The following is an 18,969-nucleotide window of genomic DNA, read 5'->3' as shown; positions in this document are numbered from 1 at the left end:
CACTTCAACCTCATACGTATTGTGTAATTTCAAACCCAGTTGTAGTTTCATTTCCAGTGTCTGTCTCCAATAGTTTTAAAAACAGATTGGATGTTCTGCAAAAGAAAACTTTTTTTATTACACAACAGAACAAATCAATTTGAAACCCAGTTAAAACGACACGAAACTGTAAAGATGGAAAAAGTGAGATTTCATCAACCGCTTCAGGACTTTACTCATACCTTGAGTTTCTCTGCTGTACCGGCTCCTGATAGGCTGACGGGTGGAAACGGTCCAATCAATCAATAGGGCCTCATTGTCTCCGTGGGCAGTTTGGAGAGCAGGAAGTCAGAACAAAGTAGCATTCTTGTGTAGATTGTGGCTACACAAAAAATGAGCTCATGACACTGATCTCATCTAGCGTGAGAAAAATCGCCACTGGCTATTAGAGTCATGTGAGACTAAGGCCTGTATTCAGCCAACATATATCCTTAACCCTTTTTTTCACAAACTCAGTTTGGCAAGTTATTTTAGTCATTGGTGAATGAAAAAAATGTTTTTGAAAATAATAATGATAAAATAACAACAACAATAATAATAATAATAATAATAATGATGATGATGATGATGAATACTTTTTTCAATCGAAGTCCAAATATTCTCTGGTGAAGCATGTTACCTGATAATTCGGGGGTGTTGCTTTCTTCTGGACTTTCTATCAGGTCCAACGACTGATGTGGACCTTTGAGGAACACTTCTGCTCTGTCAGCTTTTCAAAAACGTATAGTTTCTCATCATTGGTCAATTTTTTGCAGTCAAAACATTCACTGTGAATGGTTTCACAGTACAACCAATAGTACTGTTGCTCCTGCCATGTATACAAAATGGTTGCCCATAATGCATTGCCATTCACAGTGATAAGCAGTAAAATAATTTATCAGTACCATACTGCCCAAAATGCTGTAAATTACTGTGCCATTAACCACAATTTTTAAGAGTGTAAAAACCTGCAAGGGAAATGAGTACCTGACAGAGTCATTGTTTTATGCATTATTTGAAAAATGTAGTCATTAACAGCATAAAAAGTCTTGTTGACTATGAAACCTAGCCTTGGAGTTATGTTATTAAAGTATTGTGAAATATGGTCCACTAAATTAAGATTCTGGAGAATAACAGATCCGCAGATGCTTGTAGCATGTGGCTTGTCGAATGAATGTGCTCAGTGACTCTGATGAACTATCCAGATAGATAGAGATCAGTGAGTCTCTGCAGAATACTAACAGCCTCATGAGCTGGAGTTCATACAGCATATGTGACATAACCCTACAGGAGTTGTAAATGTATTTTATTGGTTTTGATGTGTGTCCTGTTTAACATATTGAAATATTGAACAAATATAGCACCATGTACTATCCCAAACCAAAGAATATGTAAAGAGTCAAAGAATAAGCGTAGGCTAGAGTGTGTTCTGTGTACAACCGTTTTGCTGAACTGTGAGGAGCTGTGTATTTGACTACTGTAAACAGCCCCAGGACATGGCTTGCTAGCTACAGTAGGCTTATAGCTATTTATAGGGTGATTTATGTACCTGTGCGTATTTAAACCCTGCTTGCTATTGTAGGCTTAAAACACAACTAGTCTGGAGTAAAAGTTGTTTGCTCCCTCCTATCAGGCTTATCCATACCTTTCCAGAGTATTGTCTGCTGTTTGGGCAGAGTTTCCTGTCTTGTGAATTCTAAACTGCGTTATGTCTGTAACGTGGAATTTTCTACAGTAAACTGTCTGACTAGAACAACTCAACTGTAATTTATTTGGATTAGGAACTGACAGCTGTTTTTCTGCACTGCCTTCTCTTACACCAAAAAAGGCATAAACCATAATTCTCAATGTTACATACATTTATTTAGCACTATTAGTAAATGCTAAAGCTTACGACATTACACCGTGTGACCTACTGTACACCCGATGCTCTGTGAAGACGACTATAATAATTTTGAAAGGTAAAAAGAGCAAACTACATTGAAAGTGTGAATTCTATATCATTGTGTTAATGCTGTTTGTGGCGTCTATTGGAAATATTGCGTATTTGACAATGATTTTTGTGTTAACCCCCGTAGCTATATTAAAATATTGATACAGCAGACATATTTATCGATCTGAGAAATGCATGCAACGTGTAACATGAGTGTGTAAGATTCTTTCTGATAAAGTTTACATTTATTTGTCAGATACAATCTGTGTCAAAATGTAAAACTAACGCATAACACTTTTCTTTCAGGCCAATTTTTATACCATCACGAAAGGAGGATGTTATGTCCCTGAATACACAGGATGCCTTGTGTACACGGTTACTGCGGAGTATGGGAAAATTGAATTAAACCACCAAATACTGTGATCCCTCTTCTCGTATTACTCTCGTTCCTTTGTTTATCTCACAGAGCAGGCAGTTCTTGTTCATCTAGTATGAATTATTGTCTTTCACTTTACAGTAATCTACATTATGTGTACATCAGCTGCTGAGTGTTATTCCGGGTGGATGAAAAACAGGTTCGTTTGCCTTCATTCGCGTCCATAGTGCCAAATCAACCGTGAGGGTGCCAAATCTACTGCTAGCGTTGCTCGTAAGTGTCACATGGAGGCGACGGCGAAAATCTAGGCTCCGTTTTCTTTTCAATTCAAACAACTTGCAATCAATCTATTCACTTTGCATTATTGTTTCAATTTGTTGCGTAAATGCCAGAAAAGTGCTGTGAGTGCAGCACTAAGTGCGATCGTATTTATGGATGTAATTTGCCGTTGAAGGATACCATATTTAGAGTTTGGCATAGGCTACAGCTGTGAATTTTTACATAACATTAGGCGCAAAACATGTCATGAGAGAAACTATTGCAACACCTGGAAATCTTACTCTTTGTTACCTTGAATACATTCTTCATAACAGTAATCATGCACTCGTCATTTAAAAATCATAATCAACATCAATATATAATCGACTGTATTGCAGAATGCTGAAAATAAACTTAATAAAGCTGCGTGTCCCCTTTCTGCCTCGGGGCGTCGCTGCTGCTTCCCTTTTATCGGTCGTTCTGGTTGTACCCACACCTCCACGGACGAAAGCTACTATTTCTCCGCAAGTCAAACAGGCGAGACATTTCACTTCCAACCTGTCTTTGGTACCATGGCCCCACGTAGGCATGCTCTCATGCCATCTTCTTTACATTTCCGGATGATTTTAGTCTACGACCAGCTCCCGAGGGAACATGAGAGCCTGTAGCAACTCAACACGTTGTCCGAACTCGAGAACCGAGGCGCCGAGCCCACAGGTGAGGGAAGTTGATCTGTGATTTGCATAACTTTGAACTGTGCGCAACTTTCACAGCGCTCCGTGCGCTGATTCAGACGCAATGGGTCAAATAATTTTGAAGGGGAATTGCAAAATATATAGCCTACTTTCACTACACTACGTTCCGTAACCTACAGTAAAATTGTTTTAAAATCATTTCTAAAACGTTATTTAGCCTAGTTTATAAATTATGCAACGGAGAACCTGTCGTTATGAGGGCAGTTTGGAATTGCATGCGTACTCGTTACTTCAGGCGCGATAAATTAGACTACATTGGCAATTTATTAATTTTCTATAACGCTTAGGGTAGTAGTTGCCGTTTTTAGACCCCGCACGCCCCATTACGTTACATTCTTTCGCTCTTTTCTAGAGAGACTTAGAGCGGAACTAGAAATAATTTCTATATTTCAAATTATTATAATATTTTATTATGCTTACATTTCACTTTACCTGCTGACTCTGAGCAGCACTGTAATTAGCTTACGCTGGCTATAGTTATGAATAATCGGGCTAATATTTTGCACTGTGCATCGTTCAACATAGGCTACATGGCTAGCTGAGATACTTCTGAATATAAAGCTGTACTGATGAGGATGTGCGCTGTTCTTTAATTAAACTGTATATGGACACCGTATTTTGTGGTGTACATGCGTTTCTCGTAGGCTGCATTTAGCACTAATTGCCAGCGCATTTAAATTTGTCTTCAGTCATTTTTTTACTGGTTATATTAGTGTGTTGGGACACATGCGTTATTGGGGAAAGTTTGGAGCGAAACCGATCTGTATTGTCTCATACGTGAATTTAATGCAGCGTGGTTGGGTACTAACCAGCCATCTGAACCGTGGTTTATTTAAGGGCAGGTCCACTGCTTGAAGTAAAAGCTGTTGTTTTGTCATATAATTTAATGTTAGCTTTTTTTTTTTTTTGCCTATTATTATTATTATTAGTAACTGCATATTAACAAATTGTTAAAACACCACTATTTTGCGGACAATTTCGTCTTGAGTGCGTTAACAACAACTATGCAACCTTATCATGTGAGCTAACAATGTCATTTCTGCAAGTCAAGTTTCAGGCTGGTAAGCAGTAGCATCACCTACCAATGAAAATGAACAATATACATGGAAAACAACTGACCTATTATTTTATTCAGAACATGCTTTCCACACCCCTCCACCAATTATGAGACTTTACACTGAGCTGCTTATGCGTCTGAGATAATTTTGTGCAACTGCAGAAAAAAGTAAAAAATAAGCATAATTCAACAATGATGAGTGCAGCTTTGGTTCATGGGAAGGGTTGGTGGTTAGCATGACATTGTTTTGAAAAATAAATAAAAAATCCCCTTTGATAGAATACATTCAGAGTCCCTGTTAATTTGACTCGTGTAAACTGTGTTGATTTGACGCTGAGAATGGTTTAACTTCCTATAGCCTATATACATTTTTTTACACCAGGTAAATAAACAAAGCACAACTAAAAACAATATATATCACATGGGTTTGAACAAATAGTCTGCATTTCATAGAAGAGTTGGATCACAGAAGATGTGTTCATTCATAAAATGGCCCCTGAATTTTGGGAGCCATGTGAGTTCAGTGCCATATTTACTCTTTAGAATAATGTACTCTTGTTTATGTAATAATTTGCTGATATAATAATTTGTGACAATTCGTTTCTGACGAGTTCCTGTCTTAGTTTCACCATCATTAGCCGTCATACCTTACTGTAACTGTTTTCTCAAGAAAATGTGCAGTCGTTGGGCGTGGGCAGTAGATGCATCTGGAATATGTATTTGCCAAAATGCATTTTATATGTAATACAACTTTCTTGCTTTTCTGTGTCACCTACCAAACCACCCAGAACTCCACCAGTTTGATTGTAGTTTATATTTAACATTTATTTGAAAGGTGTTTTCTATTTAAATGTACAAAATACATTTTGGTGTATTTTAATGCCGTTCCTGATAGTTGAGTTACAGGACTTATGTAACAGCTTATTTGGTCTGTAAACAGATATAACTGTAGTCAGCTGAGGGCTGTGAGATGGTAAAAACAGTCTCACGGTAGATACACAGACCTATAGGTACCAGCACAACTGCATTTCCTTACATCTGCATGTTCCTGCCACTAGCGGACTGCTGTAGTGCAGATTTACAAAACAATGGCGGACAAACAGCTGTGCCATTGGCGGTCCGGTAAGCAATGGAATGCTGGGTACTGTAGTTCAATTTCAGAGGAGCCTCAAAGATAGGGGATGCTTGGTGACACCCTAAGTCAGGGGTCCTCAATCTTATGCAGAAAGAGCCGGTGTGGGTGCAGGCTTTTGTTCCAACCAAGCAGTTACACACCCAATTCTACTAATCAACCACTAGAGTCAAAGGATCTTGATTAGTAGAATCAGGTGTATAACTGCTTGGTTGGAACAAAAGCCTGCACCTGTACCAGCCCTTTCTAGATAAGATTGAGGACCCCTGCCATAAGTATTGCATCACTTCCTGCTGCTAAGAAATAGTTTTTTTGTTGTTGTTCTTCTTGCAGTTAGCTTGTGGTTCAGAATGTGTTTACTGTTCTTAAGAGTCCTATTCACTTGTAAGGTCAGGATTTCAGGGTCTCCTTGACCTTTATCCCACTATGCTACTCACTGTTTAAGTGCAGCTGTGCAACTGACATTAATCCAGTTAAAACTGGATCAAGTTGTAACAGTGGCACATTTTTTTTGTTTCGCCATTATTGCATTTGCAGTGTTCTTATCTGCTGGAGTTGTGTAATGAGGAGTTATTAAGTCTCTCTGTTACACTTTTAATTTTCTTAATTTTGTGTTCTACAAATTGAACAGTAAGCCAAACAATAAATAAACTAAGCACTTAAGTGGAATTTACTCGCTAACCCACATATCTATGTTTGTATGCATGTATGTTTGGTTGTTTGGTTGAATTGTTTTTGTTGGGCAGGCAGTCAAGTTTGACCACCTTGAGCTCATTAGCTATTAAGCCATGTTAAGCTAACAACAAACTATCCCAATATACTACAACGTTCATTGTGTCATAGCACTGTATACCAGAGTTTCATGTGACATTTTGATGGGGCTTCTGGCTGGCTTGTCCTGCTAAGACACCAGGCATGGCCCTGTTGCCCTAGACGAGATTGCAGACCAACGTGGGGTGTGGGGGGTGTTGAAGTATGGGAATTGGCCGCTGACCTTCATGATTTAAATTTTTTCTTTTCCCATCCGCCCTTGTCGCCTCCTATGACTACGTGGTACCCAGGAGGCCCGCAGGCTGACGCACGATTGGCTGTAGCATTTCCCACGGATCGGAGTCAGTCAGGCGGTGTCTTTTTTGTTGTTCACCTGTGCCCCAGCTGGTCAATCAGGTGCCGGCAAAACTCACCTGTTAAGCTGCACATGAAAGTGTTTTCCTAACGTCTGTGTGAGCCCGGCTTGCGATCTGCAGAGTGATAAGATAAGAAACAGTGACTGACCCCATGTGCTGCAGAGGAGATGCTTGTCTGCTCTCTCACAAATTAACAGCAAACATTGCGATAAACGTTGCAGTCCTACTACAATATTTTATAATTGCTAAAGCATGTCTCATATTTTATAATTAATGCATACTACGGCTTGTAACATTTTAGAATTGTTAATGCATTTTACAGCTGATAACCTTATGTAATTGTGAATGTATATTATTCCTCATAACATTTGGTAATTGTTAAGGCATATTATATCTCATAACATGTGGCAGTTGTTCATGCATATGCAATATCCTGCATACCTATGTGTTTAAAAATGGTGCAGGCTAGGTTGCCCCTCCATATCAAAAGCTAATATGGATGATTTGCAGGCATTCACTGTCATTCTCAGCATCAGAGATTTGGCCTACAGCTGTGTGCTCCTCACTCTGTTCCTCAGCATGATTCTTAACTCTTTGAAGAGTTGGTTTTTTTCTTCAAAATTCTAAGTCAGTGTTCTACAGTAGAACTCCATTGTTTTCACAGCAGCATTTGAATGTTTAGTTAAGAACATTCTAATAGCATATTTTTGATCTTACACCTTAATCATATTCACATTATTTGAGAAATTACACTTTCAACCCTTACCAGAAGGAAATGTAAGTATGGTACTATAATGTATTGTGCCTTTCTAATTGAATTAGAAATTATACATTGCAGTTTCATTCTGTGATATTTTCTTAAAAAACACTGAAACTCAAGATTAATTATTTCAAGGCAGCACTGGTTTTATGTTTGATAAAATATCTCTAATGAGTGCATAATTGCCTTACGATTGGCCTCTATTTAGGAACCATTCTGGATGAAACCTCCTCTTTGTTTAAGGATCATTGGTCAGGCTGTGAATCTGAAGGGAAGGTGTGGAAATGAAGACTGAAGAGCATTCTGTGGAAATTCTAAAGTAATACTAATGCACATATTAGGAAAAGGGTGTTTGGATATCCCAAAGAGCATTGTTGGATCAATAATCTGGACCTGAAAGCAACCTCGCACCACTCAGGCACTGCCTAAAAAAGGCCATCCCGCAAAAGTCCAAGCCAAAAGGAGACTTTTCAGGGAAGCCACAGGAGAGCCCAACAGTCACTCAATTGCAGAAATTGAATAAATCTGCGCCAGTCAATAATATCAAGAGCTCTGTGTAAAACTAACTTGTGTGTGTGGGGTGGGGGGGGGGGGGGGGGGTGGGGGGGGGGTGGGGGCAAAGAAGAATCCATTACTCAAAATAACCATCTCAAAGGACTTCTGGAATTTCCCAGAAAGCATGAGCCTGACCCGGCTGAGATGTGGGAAAATGTTTTTGTGGTCAGATTGAGACCAAGACAGAGCTTTTTAGGGAAAAATTCGAAGTGCTATGTATGGCACAACCTTAAAAAATATTTGTGCATTAGGAAACACCATCCCACAGCATGGTGGTGGCACCATGCTGTCGGGATGCTTTTCATAGATAGGGACTGGGAATCTCGCAAAAATTGAAGGAAGAATGGATGGAGCAAAATGCAGGGAAATACTGCAAGACAACCAGTTTCAGTCTACTAAAAAATGAATTTCTTTGGAGAAAGTTCACCTTTCAGCAGGTCAGTGATACCCTGGAATGAGGCCTAAGCAAATTTGGAGTGGCTTGAGATGAAGATGATTGTCCTGTCGTGGCCCATTCAAAGTCCTGCTCTTAATCCCATTGAGAATCTGTGGCCTCTATTCATCGAGCCAACCTGAAGAATGTGTGAAGAACAGACAAAAATCACTCCCAAGGCTGATAAATACTTACACCAAAAGACCTAAAACTGTTGCAGAAAAGGGTGGTTCTGCCAAACATGAATAAGTTTGCTCTAATAAATTGCATGCTGTTTAATTTCCATGAGGCTTTTGTAAATTCAGAAACATTGCATTGTGCTACCAAAGTTGGGGAACCTGTGAACAGCTCTGTATATGAGAAATATTTGGCTGGAACCAGGTAGAACTGATAACAATGCTGAAGGTAATTGGTTTGCATCATGCAATACCTGCAATTTCACCTAACTGATTTTGTCACATGAAGACCATGTTGGCGAAGTGGCTTGGCAGCAGAGCAAGGGTAATACTGTACCTTGTGGAGTCAGACGCATATCTATTTGAACATGTGAGTATCCTGAGAACATTAATGCTCTTCCTAGACCCTGTGACTAATTGTGTATTTCCTTGGCTGACATAGAAGTAGCCCAACATATGCATAACCCTTTCAAATAATTTAGCCTCTCTTGAAAAACACAGGTATCATATTCGATGACAACCCGCATGACAACCCGCATGTGCACGCAAGAGCTACCAATACGTGCTATAAATTAAAGCTCAAGCAAAGAGAAGCAAGAAGAAGGAAATGGGTACAGAACAGCTCATAGCTCAGTAAATGAGCATAAAATTGGCATTAACAATTAAATTACTTTATTAGCATTTATTGTTTATATGTAGCCTTACTTACAGTGCCTAACTATTACTCTTCAGAGCAACAGACTAGCAGCATACTTTAACGTACAATTTCTGTAGTCATATCACAACCATAAATATTATCATATTCATGTTGTTTTCATAGTTACATCATAACAAGTAACATATATATAATGTAATAGCCATTACCATAGTTTTAATATAGCGCTGTAACATTGTCTTATATTTTATTGTCTAAATAGGAATGTTGCATCTTGTGCTTCATCTTTAGAGAACCTGGAAGTTACATTTTGTGAGATTAGTTTCCTGCAATATGATCGGTTCTAGTTTTATTTAGCATTGTGTTGATTTGATTTGAGTGACTGCCTCCAAGTCAAGCCCCATATATTCAAGGTCAGGATTCATCATTAAGACTAACTAGGCAGGCATTGGTTTATTAAAAAAGCACATTGTAGTGTAATGCAGTAGATGTGCATAAACACACCCTGGAGGGCCTTAGCACTTACAGTGCTTGAGAGGCACAGTGCCTGCAGGTTTATGGGGGGCTGGAGGTCTGTAATGCCTGCAGGTTTAACTCTGATCCTGGAGGGCTGCAGTGCCTGTAGATTTTAGTGGTTGCCTTTCAATCGACAGCCAGTGTTGGCCTTGGAAACGATGTCTGTGGAATCCAGCCAAACAGATACTTAAATTGATCACTTAAGCACTGAAGCGCACTAAAACCCTGAAAACACCGTCGTCCTGCAGGAATGGATTTTTTACAGCCTTGTTTGTAAGGTTATGTGCCCAACAACTGAGGCTTATGCTGCGTTCGTGTCATATGGGAGCCACAGAAAGGACCACGTTTGCGACCGAGAAAAACCGTTCAAGTTAACCTACAGAGCGAGTTTTAATTCCAAGTAGGAAATACCCGGAACCTTTGACGGCTTTGTTATCTCCGAATCGGCAGTAAAGACACCAAAGTGTGTGAATGCAGTAAGAAAAAAATGGCTTTCACGACTTCGAACATGACAACCGTTCGAGGTAATAAATTCAAAAACTAATTTTATGTATTTATATTTTATTTGTATTTAACAGGATGCGCGGTCGCCATCTTGAGTTTCCTAACGTGTGTACACTTCCAAGTTGGAGCAATGTGAACAATGGCATTACATACATCATAGCAGTGCTCCTAGTGCCCAGTCATCATCAGCAATAGCCGCATTACAGCACATACTCAGGGTTTGGGGAAAGCTGCGTAAATGTGCGATCTGAGGTGAAGTCAGTGAAACCAGGGTTGATCAATTACAGGGAAGCACAACTCCAGCCGTGAAGGGCTGGTATGTATGTTGGTTTTTCTTCCAATAAATTATTGCTAGTTTAATTTGAAAAACCACTTCACAGTCCTATAACAGACCACAGTAAATAGCTTACCCTGAGGATACAAGTTCAGTCTGCAGCTGTAAGTCATGATTTTGTCAAAAAATATCACATCACAAATGGAGCCGAATTAGCAGCTAAGAGAAGACGTTGGCGTCAAATCCTGAAACAGATTAGCCTGATTTGTGCATTTACTTTATCTACAGAACCAGTGGTGTCAGTTTTTTCAGAATATTGAGAAGTAATTTCTGTATTCTGGAATCATGTACTGTAATCATGCTTTAAAAAAATATCCATTTCATGTGAAATACAGCTTCGGAGCCTTCATAGGGTTTATTGAGGTTATTCATGTTTCCAATATATACACAATGTGTTTGCTCGCTATGGACTTTCAACACAATCTTCTGTGTGGCTGAAAAATATTGTTCAGGTCGCAAAAACACCATGCAACAAATGAGTATGTAGTGACACTGGGGGAAAGCAGGACCCAGATCTATTTTCTGTTTTGTATTTCACCATAATTTTTCTTTCCATTTGCACTTTGTATGATATAGAAAATTCAAAAACACACAATCTGCACGTTTATTGTCAAGCCACCATGCGCAATTCCAAAAAGCTCAAAAATTGCTAGTAACAGAAAAACACAACAAGGAACTCAAAACTCTCAAAAAGACTCAAAACCGTAAAACATGCAAGGGCACTCTAAATCCTCAAAATACACGGGACAAACAACGAGGGAGCACAACAGTAGGAACCAGTACTGAGTGACAGAGAAGCAAGACTTATATACATAGAGGGCTAACAAGACACAGGAGAACACAATGCACAATCAACCCAGAGAGGAAAGGGATAACGAGACACAGGTGGGCATAATGATTGAATAACGTGACACCAATAATAGAATCAACACAGGAGAACGCAATCAGACAAACGAACCACAGTACAAAGATGTGAAATGCCGCTAACTGGCAGCCAAAAAAGGAGTAGCCGGAACAGAAAAGGCAGAACCATGACATTTATGTGCGTGCTGTTGACTTCTTGTTGCCTTGATGAGCACTAGAACTCATGCATTTTAATGCAGCAGCCACAAAACGTAATACAGTCTCCCTGAGAAATGGAAGCGGGGTCTCTCGCCACCGCAGCCAGCCGGGACGAACCCCCACCACCTGAAATGACACATCCAACGTGTGATTCCACCCACGCCACGGACCTCTCGGAGCCATGATCCACTGCTCGCATTCTACATGTGACATTGTGGCTCCAGAATTTCTGGAATAGAAAAAGGTGATGCTGTGAATCACAGGGGGATAAATAGTGGCAGTGTCATTGCGAGCTGGTACGTCAGCCCGGATTCAATTGACTTTTGTCCTACATTTAACTAGCAAATTGACGCTTGTGCTTTTGTGTTGTCTTTTGCACACAGACAAGAATTTGCTGGAATGATCTTATTTGTTCAACTCGCCTACAGCATTTGTAAGAAAGAAAAACAAATGCATGCATTTACTGTATGAGCTAAAGTCTAAGGCAAATGTTGGTCAAAACCAGGCCAAAAATGTAATAATTATACATTGTTACTTCCTAATAATAATAATAATAATAATAATAATACATTAAAAAATAATTATAATGATAATAACATATTTATAATTACCTTACACAAAACACAATTGACACTGATTCACTGATTCATAATACAGGGATGCAAACTAGTTACATTTAGGCATATAATATATATTTGCTGTTTTGAATCCCAAATATGACGTGTGAAAATCTCATAAATCATGTTTCATCACATGACCTGCTGTGCTAAGCGTATAATGGAGTTACCCTAGCTACGTCACTTCAACATGAAAAAAATCATCTCAAACCAAAAAAGCTTAGGGGCAGGACTGAGTAGTGACTGAGGAACTTAACGCAGTAGGCATCTGTACATCAAACATGAACAGAACAAAAATGCTTGAAGGCAATATTTCACGTGTCAGGAAAAAAAAGAAATCACAATTTCAGTTCAGACAGCGAATGATGTAGTAGCTTCCAGAAGTTGAGAAAAGTGGCATAAGCCATTTGCAGACCATGTTGCTTGCATAAGCAACATACCGTTTCCATTTTAACAGGTCAGCGATATCTGTGTGTAGTGGGCTGTCAATCAGTGAATTTGAAGTCAATATCCATTACCAGGGTAGATATGGCATGACATTTCTAAAGACCCACTCATGTGTAGAAATGACATGCTTTACATTAAAAAGAAATTGCGTTAATTTGCTGTTTGTACATTTTGAAAGTGTGTTTACATCTTTAAATTGTAGCTTAACGAGCACTTTAAATGTCTCTCTCGGTGGTGTGTGGTATTTAACACCTAGTAGTGCTTCTCTGTTCACTCCTTTTTTCCTCCTCCATCAGTTTTTGCAATAGTGGGTATATATACTGAGTATGCACTCACTGAGTGCACTCTGTGTGAATGATTTGTTAGAGCACTTTAGAGTGCAGACACGCAAGATCACGCATGCTTAGCTCTGAGAGATTGGGGTTCTTGGAGGTCATCTATGTGGAGAGGAGCACCACTCGTTCTGGGTTACTGTTTGCGTGCCAGGGTAATCGCGTGCTACCACGTCAGAACCGATTCGTGCATCTGCACATATGCATTTCATATGTAATACGTGCTACTCGCCTGTTTTATTTGCGTAGTTTTTACTTATGTAACACCTGCAAAACTGCCTGTACACCCACAGTTTTGATTGCAGTTCATGGATACATGTTTTGAGAAGTATTTTGTATTTGAGTCAATGTCCTGTCACTCTGGAAATGAGTCCTGCATCATTTTTGATACAGGACAGTACGCCGTTATGTAGAGGTCGAATTGGACATAGGAATGTACGTGTCCAGTTATCTGTGTGATAATATGATAGTTCAGCATTTTTAAGTCAGTAGTAAATAAACCTGTGTATGTATTTCTTCAGAATCTTGGGAGGGTTGCTTTCTTGGTAACCACAATCAGTCTGTATGCATCACACGTAACATTCTCAAAGGAGGCCGTCTGTGGGCACAGCTAATGTGTTTGCCCTGGCTCCTGTCCTGTGTGCTTATAGTCCCAGTATCCGGGATTTGCAATAGAAACAAATCTTAATTTTTTGAACTCTAATCCTAGATTAGATTTTTTAAACATTTGCCCTACTTTCTAGCTGAAAAATAATTCAGTTAGGTACACACAGGTACACAAAAGAAAGGACCAAAATATTTTTTTCTCTTTTACTATTGATTACTGTGCATTCATTTAAATTTTTATAGTAACTCAAGCCTTGGAGACATGTTCACAGTGATGAATGTAGTTTCTTTGCCATTGGTATTTGTTTGGAGAGCGAGCCGAGGTTCACTTCCTCTCCCAAGTTTGTTCAGTTGTGAAGGGAGTTTTCCCTCACAGACGTGACCTTATCTCCAGTCAGCGGCGGTGGCAGGTAGGATCAATAGTAACCATGGATACAGAGTATGGATACTGCGCTCAGTGATTGTCCTGTACCACACGACTGTATCCTGGAGGCTATTGTAATCCCAATCTCATGCCGGCACTGCTCTTTGTGAAGGTCCTTTTAGTCGCTCTGTCACACAGGGAGGAGGGTCTTCTTCCAGCTGATATATGACCTGTGTTTACTTGAACTACTTTCTTATGTCGATGAGCAGTAAAAGGCCGTTTACAAATGATTATGAATTTTACAGCAGCACCGTTGCGATAGGAGGTTACGGCTTAAGATGTTTTATTGGCGAATGCTTCCGTTTGGTTCCCACTAATTACAAGCCCGTTTGAAAATATAATTCTGTGCATTGGTAGCACATTGAATTAGAGAACTGTTTTAAACACTCTGAAGAGTTTTTTTCAAACTTTTACGTTAGTGTTCTATTACTTTCAATTACTAATAGTGATTGTTACATTAGTATTAGAATGTTGAGTTCAGAAGACTCTAACGACATATTTCTGGTCTTAAACCTTGAGCCAAAGAGTTACAGAGATGACTGGATGGGAGGAAACTGTACCAAAGTGCATGCATGAAGCACCCGTCTTATTATTGGGCTCTTTCTTTTGGGTTGTCAACCAACTGTTCCACCAAATAAATTACTAATTCAAAAGCTATTGCAGTCATTTTTTAAAATTTGATTCACAAAACGCATTTTTGTGCAAAAACAAACAAAACAAACAGAAGAAAGCATTGCTAAATGCAAGTTTTAAGTTTTTTCTCCTTAAGAAATGCAGGTTGGTGTGTTCAGCAATCACCAAAATGAAAGTGGCAGACTCTTTATCAGGAAAAGTTATAATCTTGCATATGTTTGTCATTCAAAGTTAAGGACGAACGTTGTTTGAATCCAGGCCATTATCTCTGGGGTTGCACAAGCCTTTCTGGAGCCTGACAGATGAAGCCATGCAGTGGGCGGTGCTTGCATTAAATGCAGGCTCGTAGAATGAAAATGTTGTCCAAATGTTCGGTCTGTTGTTGGACAGGAGTCCAGGGTGTGCAAGTGGGAAGGTGTCAATTTTTATTATCAGAACACTTACAATATTTAGTTAACGGTTGCTGTAGAGGCTTGCTGTGCTTTAAAATACCGCCACAGATCGGACATGATTATGAAACTCGAACCTATTTCCCCCCACTGTTGCTATATTACCTTTAAAAGTATTTGTGTGTTTTGTTCTGTTTATTTATGCCAGTGTCTCATTGATGTCCATGATCTACTGTTCTCTCTAATTCTGAGCAAACTACAGCATCAGACATGTTTGACATAGTGTGACTGAATTGCACTATAATGCTGTAAATATGAGGTATTTCCTTTCAAGTAAAATATTAAAAATACCATAGTACCATATGTTCAAAGCCGGGTTCTGGAACCCTGGAAGGTTACAGGATCTGTTCGTTTTTATGGTTACTGAGCACTCATTTTGTCCGTTAGAACCTCACTGGTTTCTTGGGTTGCTAATTTTAAGGTGAAAACAAAAACCAGCAGACCCTGCAGCTTTCCAGGTCCAGGATTGGGGTCCCCAGCAGACCCTGTGACTGGAAGATCAGTTTCACTTTTAGTAGCTGGCTGTCACACCAGTCAGGCATATTGTGCAATGTGCTTTGTGATTTTTGGAGAAATTATTATTGTGCTGCACAGTACATGCGTGGGCGTCATGCAGATGAAGGGTCTCATTGTTGTCTGCGAGAGAGCTTCAGTACGTGTGATCTGTTTGATGTTTAATGCTGGCCGCGCTTTTCCAACACCCCAAGCCCGCAGAATCTTGGGGATATGACGACAACGACAGGGATGGTTTCCAAGACCAGCAACTTGTTGCAGAGCCATCAGCTGCAGCTCCGGCCGCCTCAGCAGCAGTAGCGGCAGCAGCGGCATCCGCTGCTGAAGATCTCGACAATAACTTGTTGCAGGACCTGGGGGGTAAATCTGTAAAAATGGATATTACCTATTCACCAGCAAAGCAGTCAGATCTGGACATGGACATGGAGGCATACGACACACCATGCTGCAGCAGGCACACCAAACCAACCGACCACCCGATGCAAACGGATGAAGTGGACGGGTGCATAACCACCACAGCGATAAACATCATAAAGTCTTTGACCGCCTGCATTCTGGAGCATGTTATTGAGGACGATTTGAGAAATGACTGTACCGGCTGTGCTGTGAACCACCCCAGCCAGAGGCGCCACACCTGCTTGTACGATCCTGAGCCCTACTACTTCACGAACAACTTTGACAAACTGACGGAAAAACTGAAGCAGCCCTGGTTGGCGGGCCTAATAGCCAAAGCTCTCAGCGTGCTGGGCCTTAAACCAGCACCAGCCCGAATTCAGGGAGCCGTCGATGTCCTGGTTTCGGGACTCAAGGAGGAACCGCACATCAGAGAGAAGCTGAGGGGGATAAACCAGACATACCTGGGGCCCGTGAGTGAGAAAATCATCAACGATGTCAAGAGAGAATTCTGGGACATTGAGAACGCTCTCCAGCCTGAACTGTGGTCTGCTGACACCCTACCGCTTGATTCTTGTTTAGAAACAGCTCTTTGAAGGGTGTAAATATGCTTCCTGTACACCCACAGTTTTGATTGCAGTTCATGGATACATGTTTTGAGAGGTATTTTGTATTTGAGTCAATGTCCTGTCACTCTGGAACTGAGTCCTGCATCATTTTTGAGGTCGAATTGGACATAGGAATGTACGTGTCCAGTTATCTGTGTGATAATATGATAGTTCAGCATTTTTAAGTCAGTAGTAAATAAACCTGTGTATGTATTTCTTCAGAATCTTGGGAGGGTTGCTTTCTTGGTAACCACAATCAGTCTGTACGCATCACACGTAACATTCTCAAAGGAGGCCGTCTGTGGGCACGGCTAAAGTGTTTGCCCTGGCTCCGGTCCTGTGTGCTTATAGTCCCAGTATCCGGGATTTGCAATAGAAACAAATCTTAATTTTTTGAACTCTAATCCTAGATTAGATTTTTTTAAACATTTTAAACACTTCTCTGGGCTATCATGATCAATCTCTCTCCCCCCCCACACACTCCTGAAACTACCCTCTTTTCTGTAAACCTCCCGGCTGAAGCTACTTGTTCTGTCTATGACTTCCTTTGCCTTTGCCTGGGTTCGAGGCTCAGTTCTTCCTTTAGCGTCACGATTTGTAAATCTGCAGTATTAGCAGTCTGTGATATTAATTCTGTATGGTATTACTGATCTGTGATATTAGCAAACTGTGATATTAATAGCCTGCAGTATTAGCAATATACAAAATTAGCAATCTGTAGTATCAAGAGTCTGCGGTATTAACAATCTGCTGAATTCATGATCTGTGGTGCTAACCAGAACCGGAGTGCCAAAAGTTTCCTCAATGTTTTAATGTCATGAGAAAGAGTGCAGTTACTCACCCTTCCATTTTGGAACTTAGCGGAGGCTTATACATTCTTCCTTCTGAAGAGTTTTTATCCAGAAAAGCCAAGCCAAAATCCTGCAAACATTCAAGTGTGCTGCGTGCGTAAGGACTCATCTGGCAGACATTTTGCTTACAGTCACTTTCTTGAGACATGGTTGGGAGAGGCCATTTTCACAAATTAAAGAAAAACAATTTGCAGTACTCAAATCTTAATCTTAAGAAGCCACTTTCAGCAATGAAAGAAAACATTACAAATGGATTGCTTATCATAACCAGGTCACATATATTGCCATGAAAATATATTGCCACATATTGAAAAATTGATTCGCATTTGATTATATGGAGGAACTCTGAATATATTTCCAGTACGTGCAATTGTATCATTGTTTTTGCTGTTCTATATTTGTCAAACATTCTGTTCTATATTATATTATAGCTCATGGACCAAATCAGAAATAATAATAATAATGAATAATAAATCTTTTTTATATTTTAATACAGTTCTCATTGTAAACATTGCTAGATTACATATTTAGATTGTTTATTGTATATTTCAAAGTTTCATATTTGACTAATAAGTCAGTTTTTTTGATATTACATTTCATTTACTTTGCAGACATTCTTATCCAGGCTGATTTGTAGAAGTTGAAAACATCACTGTTAGTGTCAGAGAGCTCAGTCCACCACCGAGGGGCCAGACGAGACAGGAGACATGACTCAGAGGTGCAGGTGGGGGCGTGTGGGGGCGTGTGGGGGCGAACACAGAGGCATCAGAACAGACAGGTCTGTGTGTTGGGCTTGATTATTTTTTTAATATGTAATGAAGTTGGTACCCTTAGTTGTCTGATAGGCTAGCACCAAGGTTTATAATTCAGCGCAAGTTCATATAGGTAACCAGTGGAGGGAGAGCAAAAGGTATTGTTGGTATATGTAGTTATTATGCATTTCATGTACAGGAAATATGTTTGTCAAATGTTGTCTTACAGAGGATGGATGTGTTTTAACTTGTTCCTTTATTCAGGAAGAGATAGCCTGATCTCTGCGATGGCCATTGAAATGAGAGAGCATAAAAACAAAAGTAATTATATGGCTCCTATACGGAAGCATTTGCAATCCTGCCTGTCATAATGTCTGTTCATCACACTGTGTTTCAATAAAAGGCTAACAGTATTAAAAAAGAAGAGATGGACATGTCAGTGGTCAGTTTTTGAAAAGCTAAACAATCTGTATTTTTCCGTTTGGACACTGTTCCGACATCAGCACAAGTTCTGCAAAAACTGAACTGTCTTCCTAACTGTGAAGTTTAGAAAAAAGCTTCTGTCAGTGACTGCCATGACATTGTCTCATAATAGCCTGCACTTCAGCTGCAAGGAAGAGGATGGAACTTCTTGTGCTTTTTGAGAACTTTGCAAACTGAATTTCATCAGAGTAATCATATTAAACTTTAAAT

General features: G+C 39.8%; 1 protein-coding gene across 5 annotated transcripts in view; it reads left to right on the top strand.

Moving 5' to 3' along the window:
* The first annotated feature begins 3,081 nt into the window (after positions 1-3,081).
* The window catches only part of si:dkey-247m21.3 (5-hydroxytryptamine receptor 4), a 94,168-nt gene continuing 78,280 nt past the window's right edge, over positions 3,082-18,969 (top strand). For all 5 annotated transcript variants that reach the window (XM_035391128.1, XM_035391124.1, XM_035391125.1 and 2 more), the window contains exon 1: positions 3,082-3,302. The gene's annotated coding sequence lies outside the window, so the exon portion shown is untranslated. The remainder of the gene's footprint in view (positions 3,303-18,969) is intronic.

The sequence above is a fragment of the Anguilla anguilla genome, chromosome 14 (genome assembly GCF_013347855.1).
Source record: "Anguilla anguilla isolate fAngAng1 chromosome 14, fAngAng1.pri, whole genome shotgun sequence".
NCBI classification, from domain to species: domain Eukaryota; kingdom Metazoa; phylum Chordata; class Actinopteri; order Anguilliformes; family Anguillidae; genus Anguilla; species Anguilla anguilla.
Note: the sequence above shows the minus strand (reverse complement) of the source record. Positions and strands in the feature narration are given on the sequence as shown.